An 18,731-nucleotide genomic window follows, 5' to 3' on the forward strand; every position below is an offset into this window, starting at 1 on the left:
TAAGTGTGAATGAATTTCTTGACTTATTTGGTGCAGGATGTTTAAAAAATGCCGTCCTGTTTAAATTGTACTGTTTGTTACCAGAAGGTGGCAGTGAAATGTCAGTGGAAACCAGTGTGGCATTTAGTGTGGCGTTGGACATGTTTAAAGAAAGCCAAATAGATGCATAGACACCTGTGCATATGAACACACACACACAGACAATGCTGTTTAAAATTCACTTTTGAATTTTTGAATAAATACAATCTTCACTCTTCTTTGCACACGCACGTACGCACACACACACACTCACACACACACAGACAATGCAGTTTAAAATTCGCTTTGGAATTTTTTAATAAATGCACCTTTTACTCCTCTTTTCACACACATACACACACACATACACACACAGATGATACTGTTTAAAATTCGCTTTTGAATTTTTGAATGAGTACAATTTTCACTCTTCTTTTCACACACATGCACGCACGCACACACACAAACACCCCCCCCCCCCCCACACACATACACATATACAGACAATGAAGTTTAAAATTCACTTTGGAGTTTTTTAATAAATACACTCTTTACTCTTCTTTTCACACACACACACACACACACACACTCTCTCAGTCGGCGATCTTTCTAATGATCCAACTGAAACTGACATGTCTCTTTTCCATTAGACCCCACCCAGAGAGAGATCTCTTTAGAAATGTAGTAACATTTTAACAGGAGTTAAAGTCAGAACCTCAGTGGAGAGGAAATGTATCCCAGTGTTCTGTTGGAATCCTTCACTATGAGCTCATGGAGGAGGTATGTATATAAATTGTTGAATTTCACTTTTGAGCTTATCCACACTGTAGTTCAGCTTTATCACATTATATCATGCTGTACATACAGGACAAATTTTCGAGATATTTTTTCAGAAATTCCAGATATTTATTTTCTCCAACCTTCCAAGTATTTTATTGACACTGATTCTCAGTAATAGTATTTCCAAAGTAGAAAAATACAGCACGAAACACAACCAATATCTAAAAAAGGAATGGTAAAATGAATCATTGTTATCATTCTTGTCATCATTACCCACACACTTGTGCTGTGTTGTGTTAAAAACCATAAGCTGGCACTGAAGTGGAGTGTATATGAGGGGTTTTAGTGAGCGGCGATTTACTGGAGCAGGAAGGTCGAACAAATTCTTTTGGATTAACTGCCCCACTATGCAGAACATTATTCTGTCATGTTGTGTCTCTTGGAAACATAAAAACTTTACGAGCCCTTGAGTTTATATCACAGCCTTCTACTTTTGGCAGGATATGTTGTCAAGGGAATAGAGAATAAGTGTGTGTGTGTGTGTGTGTGTGTTCGTTGGGGTGTGGATTCAGATTTGGGAGATATTTTGGGAGACTTAAAATACTTAGCAGGCTGTTTGTCTGTCATGTATTTGTGTGCAGGACACGTTGGTTTAATCCAGGGAATCTAAATATGATGGCACATGTTTCTTTGGTAGGGAGAGTGAGTATAAGAGAGAGAGAGAGGGAGAGATGTAGAGGAAAAGTGATAAAATGTGAGAAGTACACTATCTGAAATGATTTCCAGCTCAAGATATTTTTTTCTCTGTATCTAATGAAACAGTCTTAGTTTAATGTGTGAGAATCTTAACATCAAATCTAGAATGAGGGAAAGACAGTTTCTGTGTCCAGATAGTCTTCACCTGAGAAGAACAGTGAGAAGCAGAGAGAGACAGACAGACAGACAGACAGACAGAATAGAGTGAGACCAAAAGGAAAGAGACTTCAAAAGAAGTGCCATCTTTCTGGGTTTAAATTAATTTATGAGCTCTGTGATGAGAGAGTGATTGGGTGAAAAAACAGTCTGGTTCTTCCAAGAAATGAGGAATAAGGAGAGGGAGAGTGATGGAATGTCATGGAATGGGGAGAGGGGGGAGGGGTCAGGAAAAAACGATGGGATGAAGGACAGGGTTTCTGAGGGGAAAAAAGGACGTGTGGACTGCACTGTTATTCCAAGTGTTCTTTATTTCTCTCTCTCTCTCTCTCTCTCTCTCTCTCTTTCCCTGCCCCTGTCTCTCTCTCTCTCTGCCTCTGTCGCTCTCTCTCATTCTTTCATTATTTCAATTTGCTATTTTGGCAATCATTGGCTGGGTGTGTTCCAGTCGGCTAATTGCACTGGATTTAGTTGCTATGACCACTCTGGTGATACAGTGAGCTTGGGGTGCCTTTGAGCCACTTTGAAGTTCAGAGCAATGAGAAAAACAGGTCTTTAGTCTGGATGTCTGGAGAGAGAGACTTCAAGTAATTGTGAGTTGTTTTGCACACTGTTTACGGTCTTTCCAACCACAGCAGGTTACCTGAAATGGCTCCTAAAATTGCTTGCATCTGTAGACAAGTGCAATGTGAGGGTTTTTTTTTTTTTTTGGACAGTCTGCCACAATAGAAGGAATCTGTGCTGATCACGACAGATTAGTTACTGTTGGCACAATTTTTAGCCACAAAAAGAGACAACTCCAGACTATTTGTCCATTCTCTTTCCTTTCCAGAATAATTTTGAATCTAATTCCTAGAAAACATTTTCACCCCCTTGATTTCTGCTGTCATTTGGAATCCATATGGATTTTCTATTTATGATGACAGATTTCCATGACAACAAAATGAAATGAATACATCTAGAATATCTAGAATATCTAGAATACTGTCTAGAATCAAGATAAGGCTTTGCATGCAAAGCTCACACTTCCCTGCTCACTTGTCCCTGTCACTCAGTGCATGTTGGGACCAATGGTACAAATACTCCAAAAGCCTAGGTCATATGCTCTCTCCCTCTCTCTCTCACACACACACACACACACACCACAGAGGCCAAAGTGACATAAGATGTATGTCAACACTCTTCTCTCTGTTTCTCTCCATGAAGGGCTTTGACGTTTGTGCTTTGGTTGTCTGCCCTCACTCTTCCCACAATCTCTGTCCTCTGTCTCGTCCCTCTCTCACTCTCTCTCTCTCTCTACCTTCCCTTATTCTGCTCCTGTTTACACAGATGCTTTAGGTTGACTTCATGAAAAATTGAGAGATCTTGGCCTAAATATTGTCAAAAACAGGACAGTTGAAAACCCAACGGAGTCTGCAGGCCCTGGCGGAATTTTTTGCATGTTCTAATTTCTGCAAACACTGGCTTTAGCCCTGAAATTATCAATCATTCCTTCTCACCACATTTAACAACATTAACTTTCCTCTTCTAGAAATCTTGTTCTTCTCTTTCACCTTATCACTCTCTTTCATTCTTTCTCTTGTTCTCTCAACTCACTTGTTCTCTCTCTCTCTCTCTCTCTCTCTCTGTACTGTTGATTGGTGTAGACATGCAGTGCCTTATTTAAGACCCACTGTCTTCTCCAATCAGCATCACTAATGAATGGCTGGAAAGAGAGAAGAGAGAAAGAGAGGGGCATGTTAGGGGGATCTCAAACGGTAAAATCAGAGAGGAATTTATAGGGCGGCTGTGCACTAGTGGGTGGATCAATATGAACACAACAGAAAGAAGCTTTAAAGACTGCTGTTAGAGTGTGTGTTAAGGAGACTTGCATGAACACTGTTAGAGTGTGTGTTAGGGAGACTTACATGAACACTGTTAGAGTGTGTGTTAAGGAGACTTACATGAACACTGTTAGAGTGTGTGTTAGGGAGACTTATATGAACACTGTTAGAGTGTGTGTTAGAGAGACTTACATGAACACTGTTAGAGTGTGTGTTAGGGAGACTTACATGAACACTGTTAGAGTGTGTGTTAGGGAGACTTACATGAACACTGTTAGAATGTGTGTTAGGGAGACTTACATGAACACTGTTAGAGTGTGTGTTAGGGAGACTTATATGAACACTGTTAGAGTGTGTGTTAGGGAGACTTACATGAACACTGTTAGAGTGTGTGTTAGGGAGACTTACATAAACACTGTTAGAGTGTGTGTTAGGGAGACTTACATGAACACTGTTAGAATGTGTGTTAGGGAGACTTACATGAACACTGTTAGAGTGTGTGTTAGGGAGACTTATATGAACACTGTTAGAGTGTGTGTTAGGGAGACTTACATGAACACTGTTAGAGTGTGTGTTAGGGAGACTTACATAAACACTGTTAGAGTGTGTGTTAGGGAGACTTATATGAACACTGTTAGAGTGTGTGTTAGGGAGACTTACATGAACACTGTTAGAGTGTGTGTTAGGGAGACTTACATGAACACTGTTAGAGTGTGTGTTAGGGAGACTTACATGAACACTGTTAGAGTGTGTGTTAGGGAGACTTACATGAACACTGTTAGAGTGTGTGTTAGGGAGACTTACATGAACACTGTTAGAGTGTGTGTTAGAGAGACTTACATGAATACTTAGACAGCAACTGCTCTCCCCATTAAACAGCTGCTGTGTTTTTCCTCCACCCCTCGCCATAGTTTCCTGCCTTTTTTTTTTTTTTGCCTGTTACTATTCATCCCTTCACACACACGCTTCCACACCCACTCCTCACACATTCCCCAGCATTCCCCATCCCTTTCACCAGGTGTGCAGCCCCTGACTTTTTTTTCTGTTTTGGACAAAAACAGATGTGAACCTGAAGCCATCAATCCCCATTTTCCCTTTCTCTCTTTATTCTTTCAGTGATAATTTCTCTGTCACGCACACAAATTTTCCTTCCATTCTTGTCTCACACATACACTCCTTCACACACACACACACACACACACACACACACACACACACACACATACACACACACACATGCATAGAGTTAGTCTTAGGACATGGAGCAACAGGTGTGTGTTGAATGCAGCCAGACTTCACTGTAGTGATATCTCAGATAGCTAATGAGGCACACCAGCCCAATACATCTCTCAACACATGAGCCCCTTTTCCCTCCGTCTCTCTCTCTCTTGCGCCCCCCCCCCTTCCCCTCACTCTCCTCCTCTCTCAAATGTACATTGGTATGTACATATATGTATATGTATACGTGTATGTATATATGTGTGTATGTGTGTGTGTGTAGGGATGGAAATCCCTACATCTCAGTGGTAATTCTACAGTATTAGAGGTCCATACCGGTACGATGTTTGCATATTAACATAACAGCCAATGGAACAAATGCTCCATGATCAAACTAGAGGAATGTCATAAGTCTGAGGCGGACATAAATGTGCTAATGGAGCTGCATGTTAAGTTGTGGGTTGTGGTATATGTGTTGAGTAAATGAGGTGACGAGCCAAGTGAGGTAGTGTTTTTGGTAAGTGGGTTACACATTTCATGTCATTAGTTTGTACCCTTGGGACAAAATCACTTCAGTTGAGAATTTCAACCACATTCATTTTAAACATTCCTACGCAATTTACCTCTGCTCATTTAACACACACACACACACACACACACACACACACACACACTGGATATTTTACTGAAAAACATGCCAGAACTCCAGAGACGTGCACGTGCGATAACAGATACACCTAGACATACGTTCAAAACCACAAACATTCATGTGCACACACACACAAACACACACCACTTTGTCATTCTGATTTTCCATCCTTCTCTCCTGTCTTCCATTCATTCCTTCACTTATCTCCCCTCCAGATGTTTTTTATTGATCACTGAACCAGTGAGATAGAAAAGATAAGTACAGCAATGTCCACATCCTTAAACCTTTCAGAGTGTATTTGTTCACTGTCCACACCATTGAATTTGTTCATTTATGTTCATGAAGAAAAGTCCTCTTCATGGAAAGCATTGTGTTCAGAGATGTCTGGGACAACATATGTTTGACGACCCCATTAGCAAATACAATCAACTTCCAATCACCTGACCATGACCCAACTCAAAGCTTTCCTCTCAGCAGGAAAGGCAGCAGTTTGGAGGAAATCTCTCTGAAATGGCTTCCTTTGTTGTCTATCCATTGCTGTTGGGTGATGTGTGTGTTGGGGGGAGCAGAGACTGGCTGTGGCTGGTTTGACTGGGACGATGCCCTACACCAGTTCAAATGCTCAGAGGCTCACAACCTTGCTATATATTTGTTTTGTCCAACTAACCCAGTTTGGACAGAGTAAGTTTATGGACTGACTTGGGGCTCCTTAATTAGGTACAACTGCTCTAGATCAGCGTTCTTCCATTCTACAGTGTTCCTGCCCAGTGCAAACAGATCTGATATAGCACATGACCTACTCACCAAACTCAATTAGCTGAATCAGAGCATATATATGTAATCATATCTGTTTAGTTAGGTACATGGTGAACCAAAGGCAAAGCAGACAATAAAGAAGAATGAATGAAAACAGAACATTGGGTTTCATTAAGACCTGAAGAGTGACCTCTCCTTCAATAGTTATGCTTCCAGGCAGCGACAGAGGTCATGGTTTTAGTGAGTAGACAGGTTGATGGAATGATGAATTGTGGGAAGGAAGCAGAATCAATTGGGGTGGTGAAATACTAAAATTCCAAATGCATTTTTGGAATATACCGCCATTGATTTCTGAATGGGCATTCCATCAAAGAGAGGAAGAGAGACTGGCGGAAGAGATGAGAGAGCAAAGAGAGCGGATAAAGGATGCGAAAGAGGGAATGAGGAGAGGAAGGGAAAATGTGTAGATCAATCATTGCTCCAATATAGTTTTGAACCACACTGTGACCTTAGTCTTTGATTTCTCTCTCACTCTCTGTCAAGGATGGAGGTGTACTCACTTTGAAGTGACTCCTAGGCATTCTGACAACTTGAACATAATGTGAATGTTTGTCTATCTCATACCTCAGAGAAATCATTGGTCCGGTAATCATTTATTTATAGTTCAACTTTAAGAATTTCTGAGATGGATGTAGGAATATGAATGTATCAGACCTTGGTACTTTGGTAATTTTGTAATTTCTCTCTCTCTCTCTCTCTCTCTCTCTCTCTCTCTCACTACTGACAGTCTTACAGTGAGTCAGAGCAGAAAGTGAATATGACAACATCGAGATTCTCAAACCCAGTGCCTCAAAACTATTCATTATCTACTCACTGCATCCTTTTTATTTCTGTTACTTCTGATCAACTCTTTAAATGGAGAGAAAAGACAATTCATTCAACTCATTCATTTTGTTCCTGTGGACATCAGGTAACTTTTTTTTTCATATGGTACTGTATATCAAAGGGACCTGAGTTTTCACTGAGGATACGTCTTCTGTGTTAAATGCTTTAAATTAGCCACAGAATCAGTGACAGACCATCTTTTCAGACTGTCGTTTCTTTAATTGTTAGTGATCTGATTTTCAGCCAGGCCTCTGAGCTGGGACACAGTGATGAGTCTGGGTGTAAAACTGTGGGGCTAAAATAAAAAAAAGAAAAAACTGGAATAGAAACATCAGACAAAGCAATTCATTCATCTACACTTTTCCATGTTTCATCCTCTCCTCTATTCCTTCTCCCCACCTACCGCTGTCTTTGGCCTCCACCTCCATCTTGCTGCCACACACACACACACACATTTTCCTTTATCTATCTTTCTTCTTTTGAAACTGATGTAATTCTTGTACGAATGAAGAATAAACTGAGAGAATGAATTGAGTGGGTTTTATATTACTGATAAAGTTCTGATAAGGTTTTGTACTTGTATTATGTTTGACTATATCTTTTAAGTCTGAAATATTAAAGAGCTTTTGTAGCCAAAGCACTTTTGAGAGATTTTATCCACTGTCAGCAAAGCTAGCTCCCTGTCTTCTGACAAAAATCTCTCGCCAGACAGTACCACATTTCTCTTGGCTTTGGCTTCACAATAAAGCCTTAAAAAGCTTTGGTGATTCAGTACTATCACAAAGTTCATTTACAAAGTTATGCATGATGAGATGATTGAGAATATATATGGTCTAGCTAAATTTCAAAGAACAGCAATTCAATTAATTTCAGCTCAGATGGGTTTTGCAAACTGATTTTTACAGTTAGTCTTAGAGAATATTGGGTTTGGTCCTCAAAACACCATTAAAACCGCTTGAAACCAGACTTACTTTTTCAAAACACGTTCAACTACACAGAATCTAAATAGCTGCTAATGGTAACTAAAAAGTGACTTTTGTTTTGGGGACAAACCAAATCTTAATGTGAATGTACATCGGCTGTGTGTGCGGACATGAGCTGTTAAGCATGTATGTATGTATTGAGAAGCTAGGTGTGGTTGTATTCTATGTACCAAATAGAAAGTGATAACCACGCATTTACCTAATATCTGCTGATGTAAACACCGAATATGTTATTGTAATGTATGATCGATGTGTTTGAGTTGGAAAATGGAAATTAAAACTATTGAAACATTCTGTCCATTTTGTAAACTGAACTGCGAATACGCCTGAAGCAATGTGTCAGACATAGTCACCAAATGGCTGCTTCTTAACGATGTGATGAGCACACATAATCAAATTATGAATCATTTTTTGGAGTTCCCCTCAAAAGAAAACCTCTAACTGAATTCATGCCAACAAATTTAGTAACTGAATTAATCCAGATACATCTGCACATGTAATCTTAAGTATCACAGGACATCGGTAACCACATGACTTCCATCCCACAAGACCTCTGTGTTGGATCCAGACTGACCAATCAGGTTACAAATCAAGTATTTTCCTCCAAGCATTTGTACATTTTCCATCTCACAACATTTAAGAGTGATGCCATGCGTTCAAATTGTGAAAGAGCACCTGGAAAACTGCAATAAGAAAATCCAGTGGGTGCGCTGTGGAATTTCTGTCATTCCAAGTCAATGCACGGATTCACCCAGCCCTGTGGCAGAAACCACTGTTAAAAAAGAAATTAAATTCAGAACGCACAGCCAGTTTTGAGGATAAAGCACCAAATCTTTTTTTTTTTTTTTTTTTTTGTCACAATATCATATCACTGCCGGATTAATGAAACCAAGCCTCAAGGTCAGGAAGGCCAAAAAAAGATAGGGATTAAAGTCTGTCTTTATCACCTCAGAGACCAGGTCTGTGATGTTCACTGACACCTGGAGGTCATAGCACCCTTTGAAACCTGACCCTTGGATAATTCAAAAGATACACATAAGATTAAACAGAACAGTAGCGATGAGTGAAAAAAAAAACATTAAGATCCTAGATGATAGAAAATTACATATTTCAAATGATTGTATGAATTTATACATGCAAAATGAAACTTGCCTTTAAAATTAAGTGAAAAAGTTGAGGGAAAAAGGAGGGGAAAATGATGTTCTGTTTTTTATCCAGGTCTAATGTGAAGGTATCAGACTGATGGATATGTTATGTTGTCCAGACAGCTTGAGTCATGAGATATGTGAATACACACACACACGCACACACTCCAACAAGTCAGTTAGCCACAAGACACCATAAGGTTATTCCTAGACTCCAGAGTTCATTAGCAGCTGGTGTCCACTGTAAGTGTGATATAAACATTTCATCAACATCTGCCTTCATCATGATGCTTTGTACATGACAACAGACAAAGAAGCAAAGCCAAAGATTCAGAGAATTTAACACTCTAATTTACCCTCCCATAATTCAAAGCCAGTGACATTTCTTGGCATTCTCTCATGGTAAAAGGAGCCATCGCACAAATACACTTCATGGCCAATCTCGATTCATATCATCCATGTTACTTGTGGGCAAACTATAACAACTCAGCATAACTCTGTGTAAACACTGAATTGTAATTTAATGCGATTCAAACTCACTGTCATTCAAAATGATCCCATGAGAGTGTTAGAGCCTTCTCACTAACACTGTTGTTTTTTTTCATCTTTCTTTCTTGGCAGAGAAAAACACTAACAAATGAGCCTGATAATCAGTCATGGTTGCCTAGCGAAATTATGGGCCACATATGGGTAAAGGAAAATAAGCAAACAATGTTATTCACAATACTCCTGCAAGACTCTGTCCCACAACACACAGCCAAGAAGGCATTTTACCCATATCTATCTATCTATCTATCTATCTATCTATCTATCTATCTATCTATCTATCTATCTATCTATCTATCTATCTATCTATCTATCTATCTAAGGGGAACAGACTCACAAGAACACCTAGAAATGACTGTGAATATTGTATCTACTGTATTGGTATAAGCATATGATAAATATCAAATCATTAGGCAGTACATTATATTGTGCCTGACTGTAAACTGCGCACTGCAGAGTCAGAGGAGAGCCAGGAGCTGGGAGCTGTTGGAGGTTTGGATATGGAATGGAGGACAGTTGACACTACTGAAACACAGTGTTCTCAAACCGATGACTGACACTCCGCATACTGCCTGAGGACTGACGCAGGCATCTCTCTCTCTCTCTCTCTCTCTATTTTTTTCCTATCACTCTCCCCTCCTTTTAAATCTGTTTCAACCCTCTGTGTGTCTACATTTCTACTCCTTTTATCTCTTCAGTTCTTTACACATTTTCCATGTTGATGCGTGGTCTTAAATTAGTCCTATGTTTCAACCAAATACTTTTTTGGGTGTCACTGAAGTGTAGGCATTTGTATAAAAACAACAATCATATAGCTATCCAGGCCTGTAGGTTTCAAACTGATGGAACGTTTTTTCCAGAAAGGTTGAGTCATAAGATATGTGAACATTCACACTTGTATTTCACTAGATAGAAGACACCTGACACTATAAGGTCATTTTTATTCTAACCTGAGCGATACCGTAATCGGCCAGTCAGAAAAACAATAATCAGGCAGTCACATACCTCATAACTCAGATTTTACCATCTCCTGGCTGATGGTTGATGTCAAACGAGCCCTTCCCTGTCACTAAATACTTCTTTGTCTGCTTGAACTTTTTGGGATTTTTTTAATATATGAAAACACCATTTCAGCTGTCCAATTCAGCCACTGATAGGGGAAAACATTTTTTTTTAAGGATGAATTATTAGCGTAAAACCTTAATTCTTCTGCCAACTACTTGAACATGTGCATTAGACTTTGATTTATCAAACCCTTTGTCCTCTTTTAACCTATATGCACTCTCTCAACATTCTCCTCCTTCTTCTCTCTTTCCTCCTCCTCATCACTCGTTCATGCGTTCTTTCTCCAGGGTTTAAAAAGGGGTGCCTAATGAAGATCGCCTTTGTCTGAGCATTACAGGTTCCTCTTCAGTTCTGAAACAAAGAACCCTCTGCATTATCACTTTACCATCAATCACACGTGATCTCCCCACACTCTCCATCATGCCAACCTGCTTCCCTGGCGTCACCATGACAACCTAACTGATCTTTCTGACAGGAGAATGCTTAATCAATTCATGAAAAGGTCCGGGTACACAGCCCATCCTGTCCTACTGAGAAGACGCAATAAAGCTGCTCTGGTTGTCTGTGTTAAGTCTGATGACAGTCTTACAGAAGCAGGGTTTTACGAAATTTTACTAGAGAGTGAAACGGAGGTGGCAGACGATAAATTAAACATTCTGGAAAGAAATTCTACCTCATCTGCTACTGAAGGCCTGAACTAGGTTTCAGTAAAAATGGAACACCTACAACATCTAAGTCCAGCACAGCACACACACAAATTATTCTGACATATGAATGCCTTCATCTAATAAGGTCTACACTGAATTAGAAAGAGCAAAAACAGTTTCCATCAATTTCCATCCGCTCTACACAACATGATGAAAACTAAAACTGCACTGATAAATAAATTCAGCTGTTTCGTGTTACTGTGAGTTTAACTGAATTAAGTGTAAAACTTGAAAACGACAATAATCTGTTGTTGGCGACATTCATTTTCACGCTTATATTATGGATACTACGGAATGGATCTTCTTCTCAATACCTGAGACAATGTTTTTTTTTTTATTCATCAGTATCCTCTTCATCACAATGAAGAAGCAGGGGAAATAGGTTAGCATCTCAGGACTAAAGGACACAGACATTTTTTCCTATGTGTGCCATATATGTGAAGATAGTACATTCTCACTCGCCATTCATCACCCCCCTCCCCTCCCCTCCCCTCTCTCTCTCTCTTCTTGTCCTTTTCTGTCTCAGGGTCCTCTTACCTGCAGAGTGAGCCATCTGCTTCTTTCCGTTCACCTGGTGGTATGTGTTAATATATTTCATAACTATATGATGTGTCCTGTTCAGGATGTGACATATGTCCAGTAGCATAGGTAAAGTGTGAGTGATTGGCATTTCTCTGATGTGACAGGGTTCAAAAACATGGTTTTCTACCGTTTACTAAGAGCTATGCCCAGATGGCAAATAGCAGCTGTAATGCCACAGATAAATAGGATAAAACCTAGCTAAAACTTCCCTTGTCCCCCTCTCATAAGCATGATGAGGTCAGGTATTGTGACATTATGTGGAGGAGAAAAAAAAGGTCTCTGGCATCAGTTCTTAAATGCTTTGGCAAAATATCAAATATTTCACTGTCACAACAGCAAGTCCATGGCAGTTTGATTGATTCTGGCCCATGGCTTGTTTGAATTGTGAGGGATTTTCGTCCTTTCACTCGTAATTACTTCAACTGTTCTGGCTAATGTTACTTCTCACAGTCAAGAGCATATGCATCTGTTCGCCTTCCCACAGCTGTGTTTTGGTTACACTGCAACAGAGTTGAACATTACTACAGTGTAACTGTCTTACTCTGGAGAACATGACTGATTCACTGACTGAGAAGGTACTGCTGAGACCAACCACATTCTGGGCAAAGGCCTGAAACAAGGGGCTTTCTCAGAGAGTGTAACAACTAAAACCAGAGGACATTCAAAGACGCTCTGTGGAAGTAACCAGTGAATTCAGAGCTGAGGATTCCAAAGAGTCGCCTGAAAACATCAGAAAACTCAATGTTTTTTTTTTAATGACACAACTGCTTTCTCCTTCGCTTTTATACTCCAGGGTTACTATTCTACACAGTCAACAGAGTTGAAGGACTATGCTGGGCTTTAGGCTTTCTTCTGGACAAAAAAAAAACTGTGCAAAACCATCATGCTGAAGTCTCCAATAAGCTCTCTGAAATTCTCCGATGAGTTCCCTCCAATAAGCCTGAATAAACACTGCATGCGAAAATCTTATGACATCGACAGAAAAACCAGCAATACGGTGATGTCAATGGGATGAAAAATGGACAAATGTATTGTCAGCGTAATGGGGATATTTTGGGATGGCAGACTGGGAAATGAACCATGGATGCTGAGTGAGGATGGATTTGAGTGATCACTCACTACCCTCACATTGTTTAATGGTGGGTGTTTATCCGTATTTTCTGTAAATGAGTCCAGAATATGTGTATGACAGAGAAGGAGGAGAGAAAGAGGGGCTAGATGTTTAAAGAGAGAGAGAGAGAGAGAGAGAGAGAGAGAAAAATGTTCATTGTAAAAAAAGAGCAAACATATGCATCTTTACACACACACACACACACAGTTACAGCGTCACTCAGGCAAAGTTGGTCCTGTCTGCAAGCACACTCATCACTCAAGTTAAGATGGATGCATTGAATGATTTTCCTCTCATTTTAACCTCCATCTCTCACTTTCCATTTCACTCTGTCCTCTGCTTCTCTCTCTCTCTCTCTCTCTCTCTTTTTTTTTACTTGCATCTGTATAATAAATATAATGCATATGTAAAACTGATGAAACTCCTTGACTGTATGAATAAAGTTATTGATATTCCATGCCTTTGATTATGATAAAAAGATATGTAATGTTTCTGATTAGTTTAAATTATATTTCTAATGAATGTTTTTTTTTTTTTTTTTTAGTTCTGTGATCTATGTGATGTGCTGAAATTTTTTTGGCAGTAAACATTGTGCCTGGCATAGCGGTCTTTATTTTCTGCCCAAATCTCCACCCCCCCCCCCCCTTTATTTCCCCTATGTGTTTTTTTCTTCCAAAGAAGCCACAGCTCAACCAAATGTGCTTGTCAGTCATCACATCACTGTCCCTCATGCTAAGTCTGGTGCTGATTAGTTACATCAGTGTGTGTGTGTGTGTGTGTGTGTGTGTAAGTTCCTTATTTTGACTGAAAAGCCTACAGTGAATATGGCCAAGTAAAGCTGAGTTCTCATCATATCATTGAGGGCCAACAGTAGCACTGTTCTGAGGTCTGTAATCCACATGTTTTCACTAAATAGAACGTTTGACGTCAGCGTATGTCCACTCCCACATCAGAGAGCACCTAAACTAACAACCATCATCATTCTCATTAGATTAAATTACTGGCCATGTCTTCACAATGCCCCTGATTGAGGATAAGAGAATGTGACCACAGATTTAGAGAGCACAGAGGGCAAAGTGTCAACAAAAATTCCTTTTGCTCAATTTCTGTATTTTACTACATCTAATCCCCATAAAGAGGATTTGTGTAATCGCAACATTTGAATTTCAAATACCTGCATGTGTCTGTAGATAAAGCCATTTAAACACTCTAGCTAATCAGATCAAATGATGGCTCCATATATTCATTACTTATGTTGGTCTTCATGTCAAAGGTTTTCTTTTCCTTATCACAAGTTTAAATCGGCACGCTTCTGAAAATATTTCTTTATCTCAGGCTTTGACCATACCGCTCTGTTCTTTCAATCTCTCTATATCCTTCCATTATCTGATAAGAAATAAAACTGATGGATGGGGACGATAAAAAATGGATGACAAAAGATGACAGCTAGGAAGCATTGTAAAACAAAATGAAAAAGGAAAAAATCAAAACTGAGAGAGAGAGCGAGAGAGCGAGAGAGCGAGAGAGAGAGAGAGAGAGAGAGAGAGAGAGAGAGATGTTTCTTGTAGGGGGGGAAAAAGCTGTCAGTTCTGAAAAAAGAATGTGGACCTCAAAAAACAGAACAACAACAAAAAATTAATATTTATTGTCATGTTCCTGATGAGAACAAAGAGAATCAAGAGAGAGAGAGAGAGAAATAAGAGATATAAAGAAGGATGTTATACCCTTGCACTTTCTCCTCAAATGGCTCAAGTCCTCAGTCTGTGTCTGGTTTTCTGAAGTCAAAACCAGGTGCCTCAGGCATCTCAAATACTTGGAAGAGTTCAGTTGAGTGGATTTAGGGATCTCTGGGAATATACCCTAGGACTCTTACTGTGGACTTGTGGGATGCCTCAAGGCACCTTCATACCACAGAGACAGCAAAGCCATCCAAATTCAAAACCGGACAATGGAGCTATTAATATCAAAGCCAGACAGATTTCACTCTCAGATAGATCACCAGTTTTGTTTTTCTCAATCATAAATCCCTTTCGCAGGGTGGTGGGGTGGCGGAGGGGTTTGGGAGGTGGGGGGTGGGGGTGGAGGGGTCGTAGATGAAAGCAAAAGTGTGCTGGATCAGATCCCATTTCTGGAGCGTGCTCCAGCATACCCTGAGCGAGGCTGTGAGAGCGTTTTGGACGGGTCCTGTGCTGAAAGAGGAAAGGAAGACAGGTTTTTGGGATGGTTCCACGATTCAGACCTGACATTCAGTTGGTCAGTATCAGGGGCATATTTTCCTCAGTCTTATGGCTCGTTGACCGCACACTCACACTTCACTCCTACGCAAACATTTCACAGAGTCAAAGTTCTCAGAGTCAATTTCAGAGTTACCTCAGAAACCGTGAGAGAGGCCCGTTTTTCTGTCCTCTCACTGTTTCATTTTCTGAAGTGAGTATGAATTGTATAAATAATGACTGAGAGCATTAATAGTATACATGATTAAAACTATTCAAACAGATGCATCATTGGTGTATTTTTGTGTATTGACCCATGCGTCTGGTATATCTTGGGTCTAACCCTGCGTAACCACATAGATTCAACTGCCTAAGATCTCCATGATTAGTTTACCAGCTTAACCATGTTTAGTAGTGAACAGCTATGGTTGTTGTTGTTGTTTTTATTGTTGTTGTTGTTGTTGTTTCTTCTTTCTCTGTGATTCACAGCACATTGTTGGTATAAAAGAAAGCTAAAAAAAGAAAAAAAAAGAAAAAGGCCCACTGTGAATGAGAAAACTGATGAATTGAGTCTAAACATTGTAGTCCTTTTCCAGAGTACATTCTGGCGTAGTCGAGTGCTGTGTATCTTATGGGATGGTGTATGTATCTGTTAAATGTTACATAAGGCATTCTTTACATGACATACCGCTCAAGCTGCAGCAGAGAACAGTTTCACCCATACAGAATCACCATGTTATTTACCACTTCATAAAACAAGCTGAGGGGACAAAAAGGAAACAAATGACTAATGACTCAGTGAGACGCGGGCTCCGTGCCAGGAACTAGAGGTTTGCTGGTTCGAATCCCAGGTGGGGAAGCAGGAATGTTGACTTAATACTGGAGGGTTGCTTGTTCTAATGTTTCTGCCCTTCCTCTGACCATTGCCATTGCGTACTTGAACAAGGTATTTAAGCACAGAGTTGATCCAAGAGTGGTAAAGCATGGTTCCCCCCCCCCCCCCCCCCGACCCAGTCTTCCCTCACTCAAGCATGACATTCTCAGATGATAGACAAAGTGGGTCTCCCGCGGTTTAATAAAGGTGAAAAAAATGAGACGACAATATTAATAACAAGAATAAGAGTCAGAGCCAAACTTCAAATGAGTGCATTAAATCATTTTTTGAGATTGGTTTGGTTGAGGAAAAGTGAGAATATTCACATTAACTCACATGGGTGCTCTCTCTCTCTCTCAATTTGTGCTTTACTGACTGACTTCATAATTTTACTATGACACTGAGATAATGCAATTACAGTGTTGTACGAAAAGGACAGAAATTGTAACAGATTGCAGTGGTAACTAATTAATATATAGCATCCTCTCTCTCTCCCTTTCTGAGGACATTACTTATTTCATCTGTCTTTTACATCGTGTTGGATGGATTTTCTTTATTGCATTTCTCTGTTCATGCAATTGTTTAAATATTCAACATTGTTACTGGATGATGATGATGATTTGATAATATAAACATCTGTTTTAGGTCTCTCTCTCTCTCTCTCTCTCTCTCTCTCTGTCTGTCTGTCTGTCTGTCTGTCTGTCTCTCTCTCTCTCTCCCCCTTTTGTGGTCCTCCTCTCTTTTTGTCTTCTTCCCCCTCTCTCTCAGCACCTCTGCCCCCTCCCCCACACCCACATTAACAGTGTGGTCTTTATGCTCCCTCCCAATAGATGGTCAGATCAGTGTAAACTAGCCTTTGAAGCCGGAGGAAACTGCATGGTTAGCAGTATGGGCTGCATAGACACATTCTGTCAGTGTGTGAAGTATAGATGGAGAAAATATCATAAACACACACACACAGAGGACTCTGAAGTGACAGTTTCAGGTATCCAGGACATCACTGCTCAAGGAGAACAGCCTTAATGAGTGACTAGTGATGCCATAGAGGAATGTGATAAGTTGATAAGTAAATACATGATAATACACAATAAGTTAATTAAATGAAGTAAAATTTAGGGTGTGGTTACTCTTATGAAAATCTTAGGAGTGGCTTCTTTCATTATGGATGCTTCAAGTCAGATGGTGCAACCACAAACCTGGACTAACCTACTGTACAAGGTCAGTGCATGATTCCTAAGCCTACAACAAACCAAGCTATCCGTTACCCATAAACCTTTGAACACATTAAATGATACTGCACATTTTATGTATAATATTCTTTTGTTCTCTTGTCTTGTTTGGAAAGAGAGTGATGTGGCTGCTTAATTAGAACCACCACAAAGGAAGAATAATGACAGTATTCTGGGAGCATGTTTTCATTGGACGGCTCAATCAGTATCAGGGTCAGAGACTGAATCTCATTTTAGTATGAAGGGAAAAACAAGCTAGCTATTAAAAAAAGCTTTCCTGTTTCTCTCTGTTCAGCGAACAGGTGTTTTAAAGCTGCTCCTTGAAACAACATGAAAGGGGTTGGATATTCATGCTAACCACCGACCCATCGAAGCCTTGTGCATTGCCTCAAAACAAAATTCATTTAACTGACTGATCAAACTGTCAACGTTGATTTCTTTCTGATCACAAAAACAAAATCATGTTATTTTACTCTAGCACAATTTTTGAATGTCTACTTTAAGAGTTAGATTAATCATGAATATCAGGTTTCACTGTTATTATTCCCTTGTACTGATTCCGAAATAGAGTTCATTTTCTGTGCTTGAGCAAGGAAAATTGCCAGAGTTTAATCAGATGTAGCACAGTGGAACTGGGCTTTAATAAACCCTTTGTGGATTGATTACACATTTTGACTCTGGGGTTGAAGGTTGAGCCCAAAGGGTTTTGGGTTGTCAGAATTCTCACAGTCAGTTACAGATTATCCTGAGATGACAGTTTCACTGTTGCTCTGTTCCCCTTTCCTGCCTCTGCAACTTCTGTTATCAGGGCAAAACCTAGTTAAACTTAATCTACTCCAGAGCATTACTGTCATACAATCTAAATTAATATGCAATATTCGGAAAATACTATATTTCTATGTTATCTTAGTTTCTATATTGTATTTCAAATATACTCCCCTGTGTTTGATTGGGTGTTGTTGTTGTTGCTGTTATTATTATTATTATTATTATTATTATTATTATTATTGCTGTTGTTGTCCTTGTCCTTCTTGTTTTAAATATGCATAGTCGGACTTGTTTTCAATTTCACTGTAAACTGTGAAATTAGATTAGATAATTTCTTAGATTAACACACATATTTCTCTCCCTCCTCTTTCAAATCTGAATGTTTCTTTTCCCACTCATTATCAATGTCGTCATAAAAGCACCTCTGAATCGGAAGGGAAAAGAGAGAAATAGGAAGGTGAGAGAGG

This window comes from Chanos chanos, chromosome 3, assembly GCF_902362185.1.
Source record: "Chanos chanos chromosome 3, fChaCha1.1, whole genome shotgun sequence".
Lineage (NCBI taxonomy): Eukaryota > Metazoa > Chordata > Actinopteri > Gonorynchiformes > Chanidae > Chanos > Chanos chanos.